At 40.1% G+C, this 24,827-nt stretch overlaps 1 protein-coding gene across 1 annotated transcript in view; it reads right to left on the bottom strand.

The window, feature by feature from the left end:
- The window catches only part of LOC117974491 (endogenous retrovirus group K member 6 Env polyprotein-like), a 289,876-nt gene that overhangs the window by 174,497 nt on the left and 90,552 nt on the right, over positions 1–24,827 (bottom strand). The window contains exon 2 of the mRNA XM_063607248.1: positions 13,984–14,065. The gene's annotated coding sequence lies outside the window, so the exon portion shown is untranslated. The remainder of the gene's footprint in view (positions 1–13,983; positions 14,066–24,827) is intronic.

Raw genomic sequence — 24,827 nt, forward strand, 5'->3', positions numbered from 1 at the left:
TCAAACTTTCCCTTTGAATTATATCTCTCAGAGAAGAAGGTATTCTCTGGTAGGGAGAGGGACAAAAATAAGCCAAAGCTCCCCTTTGCAACTTTCATTGATTATCTTTGTTTGTTCCCTGGAGAAGAAAATAAACCAGCAGGAACAGCTGGTTGATGCTGGAGGAACCCAGCACTAGATTTGGCTGGAAAGGAGATGGGGGATCAGGAGTCTTAAACCCAATGCTCTTGGGAATCCAACCTGTCATGTGACGCATAACATCAAGAGACAGCAGACCAAGGCAAGTTTTGGAAACTGGTGTGAATCAGTCCTCAGCCACTTGCTGAAAAAAATCACCTTCTTCAGGAGAGGGCACTGACAAGGACCAGGAATGTTTTCAGAGCTGCATCCAAATGGGCTGAGATACTCAAATCCCACCATGAGGACCTGGATGAGGCAGAAGCTCAGTCCTGGAACTGGACAAATGTAGCAAGCACAATGCCAATCTATCAGGCAGCAAAGCCACAGGTCCATGTCCACATGGCTTCTCAGTATTCCCCCTGGTCTAAGGCCCACAGTCCTATATTAGACCCCACTAGATTGTGGGCCCAAATCTGAGAAACTGCCCTGCTTTGAACAGAATGGGTTAGAGAAAATGCCCTTAAAATTCTTTTGCAATCTCACATGGCAGGAGTGAAGAAAGGAAAGAACCCTCAATTTGTAGTATTGAGAAATTAGCTTTTGTGGTGCAGGGGAGATTCCCTAATTTTTTATTGAAAATAAAACAGGTTTAATGCACTTGTTTTTAATGTCTCTTGCTCTACAATGAGGTTTTGTGGCTGATTTTCACACTGTGTGTCACTGCAATCTTTAGGTCTTTTCTTTTCTATGCTCACACTCAATCAGCCAGTGCTCAAGCTATACCAATGTTGCACACACCTGAGTGTGTGTATGGGAAGGTGGGGCTGGGGGTTGAATACATCCCTTTGCATGTGTCTCTAGTGAGTTTAGTTCTGGTAGGTTCTGACCTCTCCTCTGGCCTTTTGAATGGAATCAGTCTGCTGCTCACACACTTGGCTTTGTTTGAAAATGAAGAAACCACTCTTCATCCCACAGTCCATTTAGGAAACCAAAACAGCCCTAGACCCAGGGTAGACTGGTAGACCCAGGGTAGACTGGTGGTACAGCACAGCTTTGGCACAATCGCCACCCACCCCTTCTCTTCACAATGGACCACTGAAAATGCATTGAAAATGCCTCCTGGATTCCCAGTTCCAAGCCATCTTGAGCCATGCAACAAAGAGAAATGGTCGTTTTAAAGATTCCTTTCTCCATGTGGATCTGTAATAACATTCCACGTGAAGAGGATTTTTGTTTATGCATTTGTATATTTATTTTCTTTCTCTGTTGTGACTCCCCATGAGCTTTGCACAAATCCTGCCTCAATACACCTTTTGCTTTCAAAGCACCAGGCACACAGCTATTAGTTTTAATGTCTGTTTGTAAAAGTCGGCCCTAAAATTTAAAATTCAGTGAAATCTCTCCACATGGTGAGATCACAGTTGTAAAGTGGCCCTTTTATGAATACCAGGGAAATAATAGAATCTTCACTTGCTTTCTGAGGCTGCGGCCGCAGCCGCTGCTGCTGCCTTGGTTACAGCCATGTGGGTTCTCAACAAGCTCTAAATTTGAATGGGCTGTTTATGTTCTGCTTACAGGCGGCAAGCCTAGGTATGAAGTCCACTAACCACAGGAGAGCTGGACTCGGTGAATTACTTTCTTTGCACTAAATATGCTCTATGTGACTAGCTCTCAGCCCACTTACAGCAACAGTGCAAGTGATAAGTGCTTGTGTTGGTTCTCATTCATAGGTGGGAATTGAACAATGAGAACACTTGGACACAGGGTGGGGAGCATCACACACTGGGCCTGTCGTGGAGTGGGGGGAGGGGGGAGGGATAACATTAGGAGATATACCTAATGTAAACAATGAGTTAATTGGTACAGCACACCAACATGGCACATGTATGCATATGTAACAAACCTGCAGGTTGTGCACATGTACCCTAGAACTTAAAGTATAATAATAATAATAAAAGAAATAAATTGGATCTCTGATACCCCCACCACCTCAAGCAGAGACTGATGAGTCAGTTCTATAGACAGATGCCATCTCCTCTAAGCACAGGAAGGGGGTCTGTCTGGAGGTAGTATCTGTCCCTGTGGTGCTGGGGGGCGCTAGGAGATCACCTGTACACCTGTTTCGGTCAAGCTGTACCCCTGGGTCATCTGCCCAGGGCACAAATCTGTGGGGTCAGGAGTTTCTGGGTAATTTCAGAGCCTTTTGTGGGATTACCCCTCATATTCACCCCCACTCAATTGTTCACCTGTTGAGAGCTGGGAGGAGAGGAAATGTCACAAGACGGTATTCCTTCTGCTGATTGATGCTGCAGTCAAAAATTATCCTTCTCACCCGGAAAGAGACATGGTACAGGCAAACAAGACAGTGATAGCTGCACAAGGTCAAACCAGAAATGAAGAAAAGCCAGAAACCGGGGGCCAGCCGGTGGGTTGGAAGCGACAGGACCACATCCATGGGCACACTAATGCCCAGACATGGGAGGTGATAAGAAGCAAAAGATACAAAAGAGGTGGGATGGTTGTTAAATTGTCTGCAAGTCCTTTGGCACTCTTCCCACAGAAGATAGAGTCTAATTTCCCTCTCCCTGAATAGGGATCAATCTAGCGACTTGCTTGTGAGGGATAAGATGCATCAGAAGTGGCCCCCTGTGACTTCTGTGGCTGGCTTTCTGCCTGGTTCTCTCATGGGACAGGTATCTCTGGAGCCCTGAGCCACTGTGGAGGATGCTGACCACCCAGAAGCTGCCCTGATACAGAGACCCCATAAAGGTAGCTGTGCCTGAGGGGCCCGAGGGATTCAAGACCCCAGTGCCTTGATCTTCGTAGCCAGATCCCAGGCACAGGGTGTGCAGAACTTCAGATGATTCTAATCCCCCGATTCAAGAGGCTGAGGCCGGGTGGGACAGAAACAAACCATTCCCACAGAGCAATTTCCTAAGAAGCATCAATTAGAACTGTTGTTCTAACAAATCCAGGGAACTGAACCTGGATAAGATATAGAAGCTGTAGGGATGCAGATTTCAGCTTTCTGTAAAAACAAAATAATACAGCAGAAAGAAAACAAATTATATAAAATCAGAGGGGCCAGGTGCAGTGGCTCGCATCTATAATCCCAGCACTTTGGGAAGCCGAGGTGGGAGGATCGCCTGAGCCCAGGAGTTGGAGGCCAGTCTGGGAAACATAGCAAGACCCCATATCTATAAAATTTATTTAAACTTAGCCAGGTATGGTGGTGCACGCTTTTAGGTGTTACTCTGGAGGCGGAGGCAGGGGGCTTACTTGAGCCCGGGAGGTCAAGACTCCAGTGAGCTATGATTGCACCACTGCACTCCAGCCTGGGTGACAGAGTAAGACCTAGTGTCAAAAAAAAAAAATGAAAATAAAAATAAAATCATAGGAACAAAACATAGAGCCCCACCTTAGCCACTGACAAACTGATTGAGTGGTTTGACTTATTTGACCTTGAGTTTCTCATTTTTAAAATGATATTACTGATGATTCTTGCCTCACGGCATTCCGATGATTAAATAAGATAACATATGCTTTGGAAACTTATAAAATTGTAAATTCCTAAAATGTGCAACAATTGTTAATCTTGCTGTAAGAAAAAAAAGATGAATGCTCAGAAATTGAGCATTCTTGAGAGAGGGCATCTCATCATGGAACCCCACCAACACAGTGTCTCCTGCTTAACGAGTTTGTGTCCAGTAAATAAACGAATGAGTGTATTGCCTTGTATGGGTCCATTCTCCCGACAACAGCCGGGATACAAAGCAACCAAATACATCTAGGTGAATGAACAGGCACTGCTCAAGAATAACTGAATTCTCGGCATTCCTCCACGACAGGCTCTCCACCCACCCTTGCATCTATAGCCATACTCAATCCATGGACAATATGTGGCTTCTTCAGTCATGGCGGAAACTTGCTGCCCAGATCCCTCTTCAAGGAGGGACTTGCTGTGGAGTGTGGTCGGCAGACAGCCTCAGACATCAGCTCCTTTAAGGCTCACCTCAGCTGCAGATGGTGCCCCAACCCAGGCGCATTCCCTTCCAGGAACAGCCTGCATCTGGTGACCGGGGGTGAAACGCTGCCCAATTCTGCTGAGCACCCTGAATGGCACCACTCACTCCAGAGCTCCCTGAGCCTTTGTTGGGTTCCATGGCACCTGACTTCCTCTGTCCCATTCTGCTTCCTCCCTCCCATCACAGCTATTGATCCCTAGCCAGCATCTTGCATCCCAAACTTGGTCTTAACATCAGCTTCCAAAAAGCAACATTAGTTATTTCAATATTTACCAGCACTGAAGAAAAAGCAGAAGAGATTTCCTCATCATCTCCCAACTCCAACTGGACAAGGTGAAGACAGAAAAACATTCTCTTTCTCTCTGCAACAGTGGGGCTTGACATTTTTGTTGAGATATTTTTCTGGATACCCTTAGAATACTGGAGTTTGGGGCAGGATGCTTGCAGGAACTAAATTGTGTTTGTAGTCAGTGTGCCATTCACTCAACTGCCCTTCAGCAATGGAGCATTCTCTGAGTAAAATTATCCATTGCCCTGAATAGGCTATGACAGTGTCTCTAAAAGTTACATGACTAGTTAGGGAACATAAGTTATATCATATCCCAGCTTACTCATACATGTAGGTTTCATGTGTGTGCATGACAGAAGCAAGTCTTATGATATAGCAGGTATAAAAAAGCGCTCCGATACTTTCTATTCTATTTTGTTCCTTTGTCTTTAATAATGCCTGTTGCGACCTACTAAATTGATTTTATGACCCACTAGGGTCATGTTTTTTTTTAATGTGTGTATGGAAAAATAAAAGCTCTATTTTATACTTTTAAGGCAAAATGTGTTGCATATATGTAAACACATAATTGGTCCTCTACCTAGTGTTTCTCGTTTTTTTCTTTGATGGCTTATAACAAAGAATATATTTTACACCAAGACCCACTGTACACAGAGAAAAGTTTCATGACACAATGTCTCCCTTGTATATAGAAAACAGTCTCCTGTTTGCATTTTCATTCATTTTATTTTGGAAATGGTTAGAACTCAGTAAATTGATTTCATGATCCATGGTTTAGAAAGCATTATTCTAATGTAAATGGAAGAGTCCATCAGCTCAATGTTCTACTCGAGACATATTCAAATCACATGTACTCTCAGTTGTAATTAAAACTTCTTTTACACACTGATCAAAATGTGGCATCCTGACAAGGAACAGCAAACCAGGGCTCTCGTGGTAGTGACAGGAAAAGGATGGAAGCCCATGACAGAAACCCTGACATGATCAACCACAGTGACATGTGCACACACAGAGCTGGAGGCTGGCACTGAGGTGAGCGTGTGTGTTGCATGTGGGCACTGTATTTGCAGTCTCTAATCTCTGTCTGGCATGTGCACGCACACACACACACAGAGCTGGAGGCTGGCACTGAGGCGAGTGTGTGCATTGCATGTGGGCACTGTATTGGCAGTCTCTAATCTCTGCCTGTCATGTGCACACACATGCACACATACAGCTGGAGGCTGGCACTGATGTGTGTGCATTGCATGTGGGCACTGTATTTGCAATCTCTAATCTCTACCTCCTACAGACCCCTCAGTTCCCTGAGAATGTTTCACAGAAACTGTTTAAGCTGTGTTTTTAAAAATACATTTCCCTGAGTTAGTTACTTCATACCTCTGCAGTGCCGCAAGACATGATAATTTCCTATCAATTCCTTCCATTCCGACACCCGTATGTTACCACTAGTTGTCTTGCCCAGCAGTTTTAAAAATGTAATGTTTTAGCAGGGTACTGGTACCAAAACAGACATATAGACCAATGAAACAGAACAGTGACCTCAAAAATAACACCACACATCTACAACCATCTCATCTTTGACAAACCTGACAAAAACAAGCAATGGGAAAAGGATTCCCTACTTAATAAATAGTGTTGGGAAAACTGGCTAGCCATATGCAGAAAACTGAAACTGGACCCCCTTCTTTACACCTTATGCAAAAATATATACACCTTAACTCAAGATGGATTAAAGACTTAAATATAAAACCTGAAACCATAAAAACCCTAAAAGAAAACTTAGGCGATACCATTCAGGATATAGGCATGGGCAAAGACTTCATGAAGACAACACCAAAAGCAATCACAGCAAAAGCTAAAATTGACAAATGGGATCTAATTAAACTAAAGAGCTTCTGCACAGCAAAAGAAACTAGCATCAGAGTGAACAGGCAACCTATGGAATGGGAGAAAATTTTTGCAAACTACCCATCTGACAGAGGTTTAAAATCCAGAATCTACAAGGAACTTAAACAAATTTACAAGAAAAAACGACAGTCAAAAAGTGGGCAAAGGATATGAACAGACACCTCTCAAAAGAAGACATTTATGTGGTCAACAAACATATAAAAAAAAAAGCTCAGCATCACCGATCATTAGAGAAATGCAAACAAAACCACAATGACATACCATCCCACATCAGTCAGAATGGTGATTATTAAAAAGTCAGGAAACAACAGATGCTGGTGAGGCTGTGGAGAAACAGGAACTCTCTTACACTGTTGGTGAGAGTGTAAATTAGTTCAACCACTGTGGAAGACAGTATGGCGATTCCTCAAGGATCTAGAACCAGAAATACAAACACAGGAACAGAAAACCAAACACCATATGTTTTGAACAATGAGAACACATGGACACAGGGAGGAGAACAACACTCACCTTGGTGGGTGGGCGTGAAGGGAGAGCATTAGGACAAATACCTAATGTATGTCGGGCTTAAAGCCTAGATGACAGGTTGACAGGTGCAGCAAACCACCATGGCACATGTATATCTATGTAACAAACCTGCATGTGTATCCCAGAAATTGAAGTAAAATGAAAAAAAAATGTAATGTTTTGCCTCTGTTTTCTCATGGCAAGAAACTTTGATACTCTGTTTCCATGGCTGATTTTCTCAAAAACATATGGTTTTCATCGAAACCCAATGGCCATATTTCTCTAACTTCCTTATTGCTCCCCTGTGTGCAAACGGTGGAGCAGGACTCTGATATAACTTCAATGACAAAGGCTTATCACTAAATAAGAGCCTTCCAAAATGATCTTGTGTGACAATATCCTATGCACAAATACAAACTGATCATTTTCAGACCCTTTGCTGTCTAGGGTGGATTCAGCCCAAGTAACATTCATTGTTGACTAAGAGAGGTGGAAAGCATGAGGTTGCAAATGGAGAAGCAGAGAGCTAAATTATTCTACTAAGAAGAGGACCATGGGAGAGGGCTAGAGTATGAGCTGGAAGGGAGGGAAAGCTAAAGCCGCCACTGAAAAGGTTGCTCAGAACAGGACTCATGGGAGAAAATAATCCAAAAGAAGAAAAACAGAGAAGTATTCAGATGATTTTTATGAGTTTTTTTTTCCTGTGGAATGCAAATATATAGTTTTACTCTAATTTCTCTTGAAAGCATCAGTAACACCAACATTGCTTGCCGGAGCTTGGGTGGTGCCCGGGAAAGAACCGAGTCTGGTCTCAAGATAGCATAGCACGAAGGAAGCCCCCCTGACCACATTTGAGTCTCCAAGACAATAGTTTCTCTTCTCGTCTTCAGGGGTTAATGGCAAACAGTCAAAAGAATGAAATAAGACAGACTCCAGCCCATCCAGAGCACAGAAAGAGGAAATTGGAGCCACACAATGGGTCTATAGATATGTTCTATCTCTTTTTTTCTCCCAAGAGATCACCTTTGAGATAGCTTTGAACACATGCTCAGCTAGCAGCACCCATGCCTGGTAGAGACTCTTTCAGAAGCCCGTTGATCCGCAGTCCAGCAAGCAAATGACTTTAAAAGAAGGAAAAAAATAAAGTAACAGGAAAGGAGGGAGAAAAAACACATTGGAAGGAGAAAGGGGAAGAAGGGATAGAAAATCTGTCCGCTAAATTTATTATCTTAGCTTGCATTTTGGTGAGAATATGTACATTAATGGACCATCTGCTGAGAAAATCCACCAGAGATTTTCAGTGATTCAAAGTGATGATAGGACTCACATTTCCACTTCCTTCCAGCTGCAAAGAAGGAGCCCACTTCTAAGAGAAAAATCAATGACCTCCCTTGGTTGCCTGGTGAACCAGCTTTCATTTTCTAAGAGCTGAGGATAAAAATTGCACCTCCAGGCATTAAGCCTCGGAGCACACACCTGTGCACGAAACTCCTTCTGGACAAGGCCTTAGAGAACTCAGATCAGCTCCCACAGCTACCCCTCAGTGACCAAAAGGGCCCCGACAAAATCATTTCCTTTCCTCCTGTCACGCTTTCCCCAACTTTAACACCAAGATCATCTTTTACCCTCCTATCTCAGAAGGAAACCATTCAGTCCTCTGCTTTAAAGTTAACCCTTTCTTATCTTCACTTTAACCAAATACCTTCACTTTATCTTGACAAAACTCATGGCCCATATAGTTTCTCGGTTCTTGTTCTCCCTAAAGGCTCATCATTGCTTAACGCGCGTAGACACTCGTGCTGGCTTGACTTCCATCAATTAAACCACCCGGCCCTGACTTTTCTCCTGCCTGTTTCACTGCTCAGTTCCATTTTCCATGCTGGTTCCTTTTCTTCATCTGGACCCCAAACCCTGGGGATCCCCAAAAGCTTTGTCTTTGATTTCTCATTCCCTTTATTTAAATTCTTGCCCTGTATCTTACCTTTGCTGTAACTGTCACCTGTGACTAGAAAGCCATCAAATGCTTAACTCCAGGCCTAGGATGTCATCACCAGACACACAACCCACTGTAAAGGCATTTATTTCTGTTTGCCTGTTCCATGGTTACCCTGCATGTAACATGTCTTATAGACAACTTGTGAACACCTCCAAATGCAAATAAATCATTCCTTCCTCCTTCTTTATCCCTACTAATGACATCACCTGTCCTCTTCTAATCACAAGTAGCCAGACGAATCACCAAACCCTGCACATTTTTAGTTTATCCTGCCTCCCCCACCACCCGCAAGAATCCATCCTCTTCCTTCCCATGCTATCTCCTTAGGCCACACCATTATCATCTCACATCCGTCCGTGTTATTGCAACTGCCATTTGAAATTGTTCCCAGCCTCCAACCATCTTTCTATCAGATAAATCTTAAAACCCTCTTCTTTTACACAGAAGGCCTAATGAAGAAAGAACCTCTGGATTAAACAGATATGCTGGTGCTGCTGGTGGTAGTGGTGAACAGCATCTTCAAGGAAGAGAAGGATGTGGTCTGAGTCCTAAGGCCTACAGCTTGGAAGATAAAAAGCACAAGGACAATCACTGGGACCATGAACCAGCCCACGTAGAGCAGATCTCACCTCCGTGTCCCACAATAGCCCTTTCCTATTTCAACTCTCCCGTACTTCAGAACCCTCCTCCTTTGTCCTTCTCCCTCATGGAGTCTTTCTCCAACACTTTAGTGCTTTCTCTGAAATCCTTCAGCATTTATTTCCTTCAGATAATCAAATATTGCTCCACATACCTGGACATTTAATTCTTTCTGTTGTGTATGTTTTTGAGCACTTTCCCTCTAGTCATAGAGGAATAATTTCCTCTGCATTCTTCTAGAAAAAATGTTAGTTGGGACAGCCAAATAATAAATAATTGAAGGGTAAGAATCATGTCTCACAATGCTCTTGTAGTCCCAACATCCCAGTAAAGAACCATGCATACAGAAGGCAATTGGAGACATTTATTCAATTTACTGAACAACTACTTTGTTCTAGGCTCTATTCTAGGTAATAGAATATAATGAACAAATTAAACTAAATTCCTGACTTCATAGGCTTGATTTTCCAGTGGGGCAGGAGAAATGGAATGAAAGAGAAATAGCTGAAATAGATAATAATATGTTGCAAAATAACACATTATTTTGTATGTTTTAATGCATATTTGTAATTATTACAAGTTATTGTAAAGTAATACCAAATAAGAAAAGAATGAACATAAAAGTAGTTAATTCTATGATATATTAGAAATTGATAAAGCAGTAGAGAAACATGAAGCATGGCAGGGAGACAGAGAATACAAGTTGCAGAGTGAGGAGCAATTATAAATTAGGTAGTTAGGGAAGGTCTCTGCAAAAGTATTAGATTGGTGCAAAAGTCATTGCGGTTTTTGCTTTGTCGGAATTTGCTGTTTGATATTGGAATACATTCTTAAATGTGGTTATGTTATACATAATTTTAGTGGGCATTTCTTGCTTTATGTTTTTTTTTTGCTAATGACTTATTACTTGCTGTTTATTTTAGACTATGGAAATGATGGTAGCAAAAATCAAATTCGAGCAATTTTCTTGAGTTCAAAATGTGTTGTAAAGCAGTGGAGACAACTCCCAACATCAACAACACATTTGGCCTGGCCCAGGAACTGCTAACAAATGTACAGTGCAGTGATGGTTCAAGAAGTCTTACAAAGGAGATGAGAGCCTTGAAGATGAGGAGCAGAGTGCCAGACCATCGGAAGTGGACAAAGACCAGTTGAGAGCAACCATAGCAGCTGATGCTCTTACAACTACACAACAAGTTCCCAAAGAACTCAACATGAATTATTCTATGGTTATTCAGCATTTGAAGCAAACTGGAAAAGTGAAAAAGCTCAATAAGTGGATGCCTCATGAGCTGACTGAAAATAAAAAAAGAAAAATCTTTGTTTTGAAGTGTTGTCTTCTCTTATTCTATGCAACAACAGTGAACCATGTCTTGATTGGATTGTGACATGCCACGAAAAGTGGATTTCATACGACTACCAGTGACAACCAGCTCAGTGGTTGTACCAAGAAGAAGCTCCAAAGCACTTCCCAAAGACCAACTTGCATTAAAAAAAGGTCACGGTCACTGTTTGGTGGTCTGCTGCTGGTCTAATTCACTACAGCTTTCTGAATCCTGGAGGAACTATTACATCTGAGAAGTATGCTCAGCAAACCTATGAGATGCACCGAAAACTGCAACACCTATAGCTGGCATTGTTGAGCTGGCATTGGTCAACAGAAAGGGCCCAATTCTCAACAATGACGCCCAATCGCACGTCGCGCAACCAACGCTTCAAATGTTGAATGAATTGGGCTACAAAGTTTTGCCTCATCTGTCATACCCTCCTGACCTCTCGCCAACTGACTACCACTTCCTCAAGCATCTCAACAACTTTTTGCAGGGAAAACGCTTCTACAGCCAGCAGGATGCAGAAAAGTATTTCCAAGAGTTCATCGAATCCCAAAGCACAGATTTTTATGCTACAGTGATAAACAAACTTATATCTCATTGGCAAAAATGTGTTGATTAAAATGGTTCCTATTTTGATTAATAAAGATGTGTTTGAACCTAGTTATAATGATTTAAAATTCATGGTCTGAAACCACAGTTTCATTTGCACCAATAGCATCTGAGCCATTTCTGGAAGGAGGTGAGGGAATGAGGCATGTGGCTCTTTGGGTAAGGAACATGCTGTATAGTGGGAACAACATGTGCAAAGACCCTGAGACAGGACCAAGTCTAGAATATTCTAGAAAGTGCAAAGAAGCTACTTTAGGAACATTGGCTTTTATTCCAAATGAGATTATGAATTACTGGAGTTTTCACTGGATTAGTAAATAATTTTGATCACCCCAGCTGCTGTGAGATGAGACAATGTGGAGACAAGTGCAGAGGCAGGGGGACTAGTTAGAAGAACTAGTAATCCAATGGAAAGGTGACCACAGCTCAGACCAAGGAGGAGGTAGTAGAGAGGAGAAGGGGTCGGACTCTGGTTACATTCTGAAGGCAAAGCCAGTGGGATTTGTTGGTGGATTGATTGTGGAGTGGGAGGAAAGGGACAGAGTCAAGGATAACTCCAAGATTTCTGACCTGGGCAAGTCAAAGAACAGAATTGAGAATTGTTCTTAACTGGGTCAAAGAAGAGTGGAGCATGCACAAATTTAAGGTAGAAGATTGACATATTATTTAAGGTTCTCCAGAGAGACAGAAACAATTGGGTGTGTGTGTGTGTGTGTGTGTGTGTGTGTGTGTGTCTACAGAGAAAGCTCTTTATTTTGAAGGAAGTGGCTTGATTATGGAGACTGGCAAGTCCAAAATCTGCAGGGTGAGCCTGCAGGCAGAGACCCTGGAAGAGGCATGCTGCAGGTCAACTCTGAAGGCCATCTGATGCAGAATTCCTTCTTGCTCAGGGAAGGTCGGGTTTTGTTCTAGTCAGGCCTTCAACTGATTGGATGAGGCTCTCCCACAGTAGGAGAGGGTAATCCACTTTTCTCAGTCTGCCCATTTACATGTTAATCACATTCAAAAACATTTGCAGAAATACCCAGAATAATGTTTGACCACGTATCTGGGCACTGGCCAGCCAAGTTGACACAAAATAAACCATTGCAACTGGGGATTCAGTTTTGGAAATATTAAGTGTGAGATGAATATTGACTATAAGTGGAGACGTTAGATAGAAAGTTGGATATAAGAGTGTAGAAGGCAACAGAGTGAATCAGGCTACAGATATAAATTTGTGAATCATCAATAACTTTAAAGCCAGGCCTGGAAGACACCATCAAAGGAGTGAGTGATAGAGGAGCACTCCGAGGACTGAGTGGGGCCTTTCACCACTGAGACGACTGAGGGAAGAGCAGCAGCCATCAAAGATGATGAAGAAAAAGCAACCCGTGAGATAAACAGAAGAAACACATATGATAATTACTACACTGTATAATATTGAGTGAATATACACAAATCAAATACATAATGAGTGAGTAAATAAGCAAACAGCAATAAATTAGAATTCACTCATATATTTAATAGAGAACATCACATTTAATCATGAAAAAGAGAAGTTCATTGCAAAAAAGAAACAGTAATGGTTTTATCTGAAACACAGTGACCTAAAGGGAATTGTACACATTTAATAACTCATAAAGAGAAATATCACCTGTCCTCTAAAAAAGAAAGAAAATAAAATCAAAAAAGCTTCAGCTACTTGCCTGGAGAAGCAAGTAAAAGTAACTCATTTGAATAAACTGTATTTTCTTACTGGAATCTACTTGTTTCTTAAAGGACCTCAATGTCATTTTTCTTTCTCAGACAAATGTGTCTTTAAATCCCCATTTTCACTGCTGCCTGAGTCTTTTTGGTGATAAAGTAACTACAGTGAAACACTCTGTTCTAAATGTAACACCACCTTGCAAAGCTTCTCTCCTTTCTTTGGCACCAATAAAGGGTAACAAAACTCTGGAAATAGGCTGTTAAGAGCAAGCTGCTGTTTTGCTCCTTCCTTTATGGGTGATAAGGAAATACCTTCTTATGTCAGTAATTTTGATAGCACAGACCAGATCTCAGCCAACATTTTCTGTAAAGGTAAATATTTTAAGTTTTATAGGCCATACAGCCTCTGCTTCAACTGCCCAACTCTGCTCTTAAAGTGTAAAAACAGCATACACAAACAAGTGAGCATGGCAGTGTTCCAATAAAACTTTATTTACAAAAGCAAGCCACAGACAAGAGTTGGGTCTGGTCCTATAGTTTGCTGACCCCTTGCATAGACCATAGACCAGTCTTTCTAATCATTAGTCACCTATTTGCCCTGGAGGAACAATTCCAACACCATAAAAACCCTTTGATATCATAAGCATCGCACAATGGAGGAGAAGCACAATAAATATTCTGTTGCTGTCATGGCTATTGTGGATGTTTGATTTTTCTTAATGAAGAATAGCCATATTTAAATGTGATACATAAGGTAGCAGCATTGAGAAAGATTTGTGGAACTCATAAATCCCTCAACTCCCCAAGGGTTCCTCTGAGTATGCTATAGACAGGACTATCAAATAGTAAAATGGGAAATTACATTACCTGTTATGTAATATTAGAACCTCTTGTCCAATGACATGGGTGTCTCTTCTGCATATATTTTCTTGGCATTAATCTGAAAAGGCTGGGAGGAAAAAGAAATCGGATTTGAATTTGATATCCTCTTGCATTTGTCATTAAGTTTCTGGGTAAAGTCTGACTCCTCAAAAGTGTAACTCCGTTTAACTTAGTCACGGTTTAATATAACCTTCTCTTTAATAGTAGCTATGGAGGATTTCACAGGTTTCTATGTCTCTTTCAAGATGAAGATTCAAAGAAAGATTTTCTGTGTATGGTAGTTTTGATATAAAGAACCCATTAGCAAACTTGAAATGTGTAAATTACATGGAAGGCTCTAAGATGTGCCTTAAGTTGTAAGGGCAGACCACCTTCTCTCAGGAGGTTAATGGAGAGAGGAGGTGCTTGTTTCAACAAAGAGTTGAAAATAATACCCAGAAATTCACCTTTATAATCAAAAGATGGACTGCTTTTAATTGCAGATGAGTGGCTAGAAAACACTTTTATTCTTCCTTTATGGCATTTTCCTTGGCAAACAGAATTAAAAGGCAGCCCCGAATATATCCGGCATAATATTCCTCAGTGCTCACTAACTCATCTGCTTCAATTCAGGATGGATATGGTAACAATCATTTTCATAATGCCTGTGGGTGCTTTATTAATATTTTATAATAAAATTATATCATCTTATACAAACTTCCCTCTATAATACGTTAAAAATGGGATCAGAGACTTGCAAATGAAATGAAAGCAATGGTAGAATTTAAAACATTTTGGACTGCAGTTTTTCTGTTTCTTTTCTCCATTAAACAATTTTTGAGTCACCCCTTTACCAATGCTGTAGACATTATTACCTTGAAATCTCCACTATCTAGTTTATTAACACTCATCAGTGGTCTATATTCATCTCAGCTAAACATTTTTTTCCTAGGGAGCACAATGTACAGCTATTTTTATTTTGTCAGAGCAGTTCCACTAAATTATAAAATATAATGTATGTAATAAATTTTGTCTGTTGTTAGAAAATCAACACATGAAATTTACAAGGTTATTTCCCCATTTTAAGGTAAAAAGGAAAGACAAAAGAGGTGCTCTTATCGATTAAAGCACCCAGGGCTTTCATATGTACATCTCATTTAATCCTCAACCAGTTGAGGTAGATGCTGTTATCCCGTTTTACAGAAGGGAACAGCTGGGTTTCAGAAAGACTAACTCGCCCACAGTTACACCTTTTGTAAGTGGAGGACTGAGCCCACATTTCTTTGATTTCAAATGATGTGGGATAAGTTAGGTAAATAAGGTAAATTTTTTTAACAAATTAAGTTTGATACCATTAAACTATAAGGAATAAGTCTTTGAGATTTTAAAAGGAAAGTACATACACACAAGGAATCTTTACATAGACATAACCATTTGACCAAAACATAGAATCCTCCCTAAGCGTCTTCCTGTATGTCTCAAGGTGAATCAGGTAGAAAGGTACATTTCTCTCTTTTCTTGAGGAGGTTGAAGTGTTGATTACCTACTGCCCCATGGCTGAATTAGGAGGAAAGTTGAAAGATGCACTTTTTAGCAAGGGCCTGAGACTCTAGAACTGTCCAACTTACCTCCTAATTTCCCACTGAAATTTGGCATTAAGGAGATGTTGACCTTGGCAATAATGTAATATTCTCCAACTCAATAGCTGTAGCCCCACAGAAAAAGACAGTGGTTGTTACTGTTCTAATCAGCATGGAATTTATTAACCTTAATTAAAACTTCAAGTGTAGTTTGCAACCTTTAGAAATGATTAGGCCTTCATTGAGCAAGCAGCCATAGTGATGAGTTGTGCTACCGTTTGTCTTCTCCAGAGCTACATGCAACGTACGATACACAATAATTTTCCCACTAGCTGACTTGTATTGGGAACTTGCCATAAACTAGGTGCTGGGCTAAGGTTTTCCATGCAGCACCCCATGAAATCTCACCACAGCCTATTACCATCCCAGTTTACAGATGGGGAACCTGAGGCCAAGAGAGTCTGTAAAACCCTATCTAGACCACCTAACCAGGAAGTCATTGATCAGGATTTGAACTTGGGTCTCTCTGTCTCCTGCTCTCATAACACTCGTATTTTCCTTTGGGTGATAATGAGGTTGAGGGGACACTTACTCCCCACACCTCATGTTTTATTTTATAGAAAGGGACTGTCTGCTAAAGTAACCCTCTCCCTGTCCTTTATTTCTGAGAAAAGATTAATGGTGCATCTAATTAGCGTTAAGGAGAAGGCTCTGGGCCTGCTGGCTCAGTTCATTCCACTTGGGGACCCAGTGATCTGCAGAAACAACTCTTTTCTTCTTCCATGCTTGGCAGGAGGCGCAAGTTGTTTCAGCACTGCAGGTACCTGAGCAGGTGAGCTCAAATCAGTTAGCAGAATTGGCCAATGTTCTCCCACCTCCCTTTCTATCAATCATGAAAGAGACATTTGAACCTCCATCTGCACTGGGACCTTGTCTAGTACCTTCCACGTGAGACTGAAGCACAATGGCTTATTGATCAAGCCTCTTTTAAATTGAAACCGCTGGGAGTCTGTAATTTACACGATGAAGCTGTAGGTCTCCCCCATTTCTGTGACTCTCACCGGATTTCAGTGCCCACAAAGGGCAAAAATCCAAAAACCTTCCCAGATACACTTTTTCTAAGTTTCTAACTTTCATATCTGCATCTTTTATATTTTAATGGCTAGCATTATTTTTTCCCAAATAAGATTTGCCCTTGTGGTTTTGTTGTTTTGTTTTAGATTAGATTAATAAACCATGATGAATTCAACTGAAAATAAGATTTTTTTTCAGAATTCATTTCAGGGAGTATATGCCTTTTAAAAAGTCATTTCTAAATCATAACACATGAAAAGTGCCAGGCTACTTATAAAAAGAAAGTAGTTCTCTCATGTGCTCTCTCTCTTTCTCTCTGTCACACACACACACACACTCATACTCACTCATTCCTACCTGCCTAAGATGATTTATGTAGGGAGTATCCCTAGTGGCATGAGGGAGAAAAGCCCCACTCTGTAGCATTTGTCAGTTTCTGTGGTGTAAGTTCTCCCATCACGGCTGATTTTGAGTTAGCATGATGTCACTGAACACCAGTTGGAGAAAAGACAGGCGCAGTCACCTCACACAAGCAAGTGTAAGCTGGCTGTATCACGCCATTGGGCCAGACCCTGTCCTATGACGATAGGTAGCCAAATGGTATCTTAGTATCCCTAGTTCCATTAACAAGGCAAACAGTATTCTTTTTATAAAGCTCAACTGATTGCAGCTGTCCCCAAAACTATAGTTCCCCAGAAACTGTAGTTTCGGGGACAACCCACTACTTTGATATAAAATAAATTGAAATATGTTTTTTTCCTCCTGCATCCTTCAGAGACTTTGCAACAATGAAGTCATAAGCCTTGGCTTTATGGAATTCAACTTAAACTTCTCCCTTGAGGCTGTCTCTTTTTATCAGCAAGAGATGCCTTTATCTCTTTCTATATCCAAGATTCCCCTGAGGAAACCACTAAACTGTGTTATTTAATATCTTTGGGACTTTTCTGCATAGTTCTCTAACTCATGAGGTAAAAGCCTTTAAGAAAAGTTATCTAGGCATGATACAAGTTTGAGAAAAAACATTTCCCATTCATGGCTCCCCCTATAGTTTGTAGTACTCATTGGAATCAAGAGAGATTACTGCTCTTTGAGAAGATTAGTTGATTACATTATACCCTTAGGCTGAATTTTTTTTCCTGACTAGAGGCAATAATCAATCTTCTATTGATATTTAGGAAATCTGGGTAATGTTTCTGATTTTACCACTAACTGACTGTGTGGTCTTGGGCAAGTTGCTGAAATGCTCTAGGTTTCAATTATACTGAAGAGTAAAGAGTGAGGATAGACAGTAATACTGATGGTTATTATTTTTGAGTCCTTAATATGTGCCAAGTAATGAGTGATATACTTTATTCCACTAACTCAGGTAATTATCACCATAACCCAAAAATGTAGATACTATTTATTAGTCTCATTTTTTACATAGGAAAACTGAGGCTTAGAGTATAAGTAACATTCTTTAGGCCACATAGTAGTATTCAACAGAGACGGGACTTGAAACCAGACCGTCTTGACTCAAAGCACATTTCTTCAATCATTGTTCTCTCCTGCCTTCCCATATAGATACCCAAAGAAGTCCCATCTGTGTCTCAAATTCCATTGCAATGGAGTGTTTCTAGAAATTGATAGGATGTAAGAACATTGGTGCTTGTATACACAAAGAGCTAGAATTGACACATCTGATTTTGAAAATGAATAGCATGAACATTTGAAGTCAGGGAACTTTACTTAGTGTCTCTCTGCATTTAAGCTTTCCTGCTTAGGAAATAAAAAGATCACCAGATGCTGGGTCTATGCAGGGCAGATATTTTGGAAAGATATTTTCTTAGTTATACAATACCGTCTACAAATTCCAGCTTAAAAAAAATAGCTCTTCCATTTGCCATGTTAGGTATGTATAAAACCATTGAAAACTCACAACACTCATTTTATAGACAAATGAAGGAAGGGTAAAGATTTTAAGTTGCTCTAAGCCACAGAACCCCATTTTTAGCCATGGTACACTGTACCACATCATCCAACAGAGTTATTTACATGTATAAAAGTTTGGGCATTCTTTTACAATTTTGTAAAAAACAAATAAATATGCTGTAGAAAGAGGCAACCTCGCAGAATGGACTGCAAGTCAGAAATTTCAGTTCTGTCTCTTGGTTTTCTCACTGATTTACTGTATGATCTGGGAAAGGTCATCTACTTCACAGGTCTCAGCCTCATATTCACAAAGTAACTGGCCTCTGAAATATATTCTGACTTTAAATTTGTCTCTACTCTGGGATTTAGTTTCTCACTGGGACAGCCCGATCCCCTTAAAAGATAGATTATCAAAGCATAACAATTACATGACCTATGATATTATTTTGCTAAGATTTTTCACAAAACCCCATCATCATCAGAGATAGGGTAACTCCTGGAGAGACATCACACTCTTTGCAGGTTTGGAATGCCCAGTTCCCGTCCTTGCTCCATCCCAAACTGCAGGAGACACAAAGGGAGGAGGCAGGAAATTTCTGCAAAAACCCCATGAAGGGATAATAGACCACTTGTACTTCTGCTTAATGTTCTCCACAGGACACAGTCAAACAATGGGAATCAGTCACAGAAGTCATCACTTTGATTTGTTTCCTAAACTAATGTATTCTGCAAACCATAATTTCTCTTTTTAATTCCACAGAGCATACTATTTAATGTACATATACAGTATACATTCAAAGACCCTAATGCACACATCACATTATTGTGTTTCTACATCAGCATCTTCACGTGACCCTCCAGAAGTGTTCTTCAACTGCTTGTGGCAGACATAAGTTATATGGATGACAAATAGGAACAAGAAATTTTGGATGAATGAACAAATTAAGAAAGAAACAGATTAAGGGAAATAGAGCTGCAAATCAAAATGCTGAACACTCAAATAATATCTCTATCTTTTAAATGACAGTATTAGTATCATCGTTATTTTAGAACTAGGAGTGATCACACATCATGGGAGTTAATGACTTGTGACAAGAAGGGAATTGCTCAGAAGTTATGTGAACTGACCCCAAACACAGGTTAGCTAGATATGACACTTAGAATGTACAATATGAATGGTGGTCTATCAGGTTCTGTGTAATACACACTCTTTATTCTTGGTATTTGCATTCTTCTGAGAACATTTTTTGGGAAATGTCCCTAGGGACAAGAGTACCCATGATCCTAAACATTAAGGGGAAATCTGCAGGTGACGATGCAGAGTGACGTTGCTAATAAAGGTATGTAAATGTAGGAAATATCAACATATCCCTGGTATCATTGATTTCTGTAATATGGCTTTTTACACAAAATCACATTACAGTCTTTTTCACAATAATCAAAGCTGAGAACTCAAAACCAAATGTGTGAGGTTTTCTGTTGAAGAGGTCACTATGAGTATCAATTTTCTTACTTGCTTGAGATATTTACCCGATTTTAAATATATAAGAAAAAAATGGAAATTGATGATGTCAGCCCTCCCTTATAGACACATCAACATGAACGAGCGTCCACACATGAAAATACTTTCACAAGGGCTGAGTAATTCAGAAGAGAAATTACGGCACTTGAGTGTAAAACAGAAATAAGAAAAAGTAGACTGAACATGGTAGGAGGGACAGTTTCACATTACCCATGTCATCTTTTTCCCAAACTAAAATGCAGAGAGAGGTACCATTCACATGGAAGGAGGAGGATCAACTGAGTACCCAAATTCACCATGCACCACAGTATCAGGCCTTCTCCATTGAATCCTGGCACCAGGCCAGGCCCCATGGCCCTAGGCTCCAGGCTTGGCCTCATGGCCTTGGGCACCAAGCCAGCACCTGCAGATTCAGGCTCCAGACTCTTTCACCCACTGACCCAGATACCAGATCAGTCCATGTGAGGACTCCAATGGCAAATCTACCTGCAGACACTGGCAGCCAGCCTGTCCAAAATCCCTGGACAGGCTAACTGGTTTAAGGCTTTCTCTGCTGAAGCTGGGCTGTAACGACTGGAAGAAGTACCTACTTTTTCAAAAGTTCAGATACTTCTTCAAAATTACAAGGATCATGAATAATCAGGGATCCATGGTACCAGCAAAAAAACAAAAACAAAAACAAAATAAAGCATCCGTAGCTGATCCTAAATAAATTAAGATCTATTAATGGTCTGACAAAGAATTCAAAATAACCAACTTAAAGAAACTCAGTGAGCTATAAGAAAACAACAACTAAGCAAAATCAGGAAAACAATACATGAACAAAATTAGTATGTTAACAAGCAGATACCATAAAAAAGAACCAAAAAGAAATTCTGGAAACAGAGAATACAAAGACTGAGCTGAAAAATTCCATACAGAATTTCAACAGCAGACTCAATCAAGCAGAAAAAAACAATTGGTGAGTTCAAAGACAATTCATTTAAAATTACCTGGTCAGGGAAACAAAAAGTAAAAAAGATGAAAAAAACAAAGCCTATACGTCTTGTGGAACATCATCAAGTGAGCCAGTATATACATAATGGGAATCCTACAAGGAGCAGAGAAGAGAAAGGGAAATAAAGCTTATAGAAATAATGACAGAAAACTACTCAAACGTGGAGACGGAAACAAAAATCAGATCGATGAAACACAAAGAAAACCTTTTTACATTGCATTAGTCCATTTTCATACTGCTATGAAGAAATATCTAAGACTAGGTAATTTATAAGGAAAAAGGGTTTAAGGGACTCACAGTTCCATATGGCGGGGAAGGCCTCACAATCATGACAGAAGGTAAAGGAAGAGCAAAGTCACATCTTACATGGTGGCAGGCAAGAGAGCACGTGCAGGGGAACTGCCATTTATAAAACCATCAGATCTTGTGAGACTTATACACTATCATTAGAACAGCATGGGAAAAACCAGTCCCCATGATTCAATTACCTCCCACCAGGTCCCTCCCACAATACACGAGGTTTGTGGAAGCTACAATTCAAGATGAGATTTGGGTGGGGATACAACCAAACCATACCAAACATCAAGTGTGAAAAGATCTTCACCAAGATGAATTATAATCAAGATCTCAAAAGTAAAAGACAAATAATTTTTAAAACAGCAAGAGAAAAGTGGCTTTTCATATACAAGTGAACCAATATAAGACTATCAGCATATTTCTTAGCACAAATCTTGCAGGCCAGGAAAAAGTGGCATGATAAAGTGCTGAAAGATAAAACTGCCAGCCAAAGACACTATACCAAGAAATGCTGCCCTTCGGAAATAAAAAAGATAAAGACTATCCCAGAAAAACAAAAGCTAAGAGAGTTTATTACCACTACACCTGCCTTATGAAAATGCTAAAGGGAATTCTTCAAGTTGAAACAACAGGACACTAACAAACAATGTGAAAATAAAACTCACTGTAAAAATAAGAATATAGTCAAATTCAGAATATTCTAATACTATAATTGTGGTGCACAAATCACTTTTAACTCTAGCAAAAAAAAAGTCTGAAAAATAACTAGAGCTGCAGTAATTTGTTAATAAATACAAATTACAAAAAGATGTAAATTGAGACATCAATAATATAAAATGTGGAGGAAGGAGAAATTAAAGTGTAGAATTTTTATGTAAATTTATCCTCTTAAAGTAGAATATATATATATATATATATATGCACATATATAGTTGTTGTTGTTGTTGTTGTTTTTGAGACAGAGTCTCACTCTGTCACCCAGGCTGGAGCCCAATGGCGTGATCTCAGTTCACTGCAGCCTCCACCTCCCAGGTTCAAGCAATTCTCCTGCTTCAGCCTCCTGAGTAGCTGGGACTACAGGCGCATGCCACCATGCCCAGCTAATTTTTGTGTTTTCAGTAGAGACGGGGTTTCACCATGTTGGCCAGGATGGTCTTGATCTCCTGACCTCGTGATCCACCTGCCTTGGCCTCCCAAACTGCTGGGACTACAGGCGTGAGCCACTGCACTCAGCCAAAGTAGAATGTTATAACTATAGACTGTTTTCTGTTACATAAGCCTCATTATAACCACTAAGGAAAAGTCTCTAGTAGATACTCAAAAGAGAGAGAAAGGAATCAAAACATATCACTACAAAAATCATCAAATCACAAAGGAAGCTGGCAAGAGAGAAAGAAAGAAAGGAACTAAAAAATAGTCAGGAGAACAGTAAGTTCTAAGCTAGCAATAATTACTTTAAACATAAGTTAATTAAATTATTCAATCAAAAGACATAAAATGGCTAAATGAATTTAAAAAAACATAATTCAACTACATGCTACCTACAAAAGACTCACTTTAGATTTAAAGGTCTACATAAGCTGAAAGATAAGGGACAAAAGAAAAGATACCCCATGCAAATGTTAACAAAAAGAAAGCAAAAGTAGCTGTATGTATATCAGACAAAATAAAACAAGATAAAAAAAAACAAGAGACAAGGAAGATAATTATATAATGATAAAATGACAATCCATCAAGAGGATATAATAACTGTGAATACATATGCAGAGAGCACTGAAGCACCTAAATACATACATCAAATATTAACAGAACTGAAAGGACAAATAGACAACAATACAATAATAGTAGGGGACTTCAATACCCCACTTTCAATGATGTATGGATCATCCAGACAGAAAATGAATAAAGAAACAGCAGACTTGGCTGGGTGTAGTGGCTCATGCCTATAATCCCAGCACTTTAGGAGACTGAGGCAGGCGGATCACCTGAGATCGGGAGTTCAAGACCAGTCTAACCAACATGGAGAAACCCCGTCTCTACTTAAAACACAAAAATTAGCCAGGCTTGGTTGTGCATGCCTGTAACCCCACATACTCGGGAGGCTGAGGCAGGAGAAGGGCTTGAACCCGGGAGGCGGAGGTTGTGGTGAGATCGTGCCATTGCACTCCAGCCTAGGCAACAAGAGTGAAACTCCAAAAAAAAAAAAAAAAAGAAAGAAAAGAAAAAGAAACAGCAGACTTGAACAACAATATAGACCAAATGGACCTAACAGACATACAGACCATTCCAACCAGCAGCAGCAGACTACACGTTCTTTTCAAGTACCCAAGGAACATACTTTAGGATATATCATGTAGATCATAGGTTAAGCCACAAAACTAGTCCTAACAAATTTAAGAAGAACGAAATTACAATAAGTATCTTTTTTCCAACCACAGGTATATGAAACCAGAAATCAATAACAGAGGAAAATTGGAAAATTCAAAAACATGTAGAAATTAAAAAACACACTTCTGAACAATCAGTAGGCCAAAGAATAAATCAAAAAATAAATTTCAGAAGTCTTGAGACAAATAAAAATGGAAACACAACATTCCAAAACTTACGAGATGCAGCAAAAAAAAAATTCTAAGCAGAAAATTTATAGTGAGAAATGCCTGTATTAAGAAAAGAGACATCATAGAACACACAAAGGTATAAAACTTATAAGTCTTGTAAACAATTACACAAAAGGGGAAGAAAAAGAACTCAAACGTCAATACAACATAACTCCAAGAAGCCACAAAGAGAAAAAAGAATCCACAAAACAACTAGAAAACAACTGACATTATGACAGGAATAAAACATCACGTAACAATATTTACCTTAAAGGTAAATGAATTAAATGCTCTACTTGAAAGATATAAATGGCTGGATGGGTTTTTTTTTTTTTTTTTTTTTTTGAGACGGAGTCTCGCTCTGTCGCCCAGGCTGGAGTGCAGTGGCGCGATCTCGGCTCACTGCAAGCTCCGCCTCCCGGGTTCACGCCATTCTCCTGCCTCAGCCTCCCGAGTAGCTGGGACTACAGGCGCCCGCCATCACGCCCGGCTAATTTTTTGTATTTTTAGTAGAGACGGGGTTTCACCGTGTTAGCCAGGATGGTCTCGATCTCCTGACCTCGTGATCTGCCCGCCTCGGCCTCCCAAAGTTGGATGGGTTTTTTAAAACATGAACTAACTATATGTGCTCACAAGAAACTCACCCTACTGGTAAAGACACACAGACTGAAGGTAAAGGGTTAAATTTCATGGAAACAGAAACCAAAAGTGAGCAGGAGTACCTATACCTATACGAGATAAAACAAATATTAAATCAAAAATGGTAAATCATGCATTTCTAAGGAGCATGACCTCTGATTTTGCCCATCCCAAGCAGCAAATTCACCTAACGTCAGGCCCAGCGTAGCCCTGACTGTCAATTGTGTTTCTAT

The sequence above is a fragment of the Pan paniscus genome, chromosome 8 (genome assembly GCF_029289425.2).
Source record: "Pan paniscus chromosome 8, NHGRI_mPanPan1-v2.0_pri, whole genome shotgun sequence".
Lineage (NCBI taxonomy): Eukaryota > Metazoa > Chordata > Mammalia > Primates > Hominidae > Pan > Pan paniscus.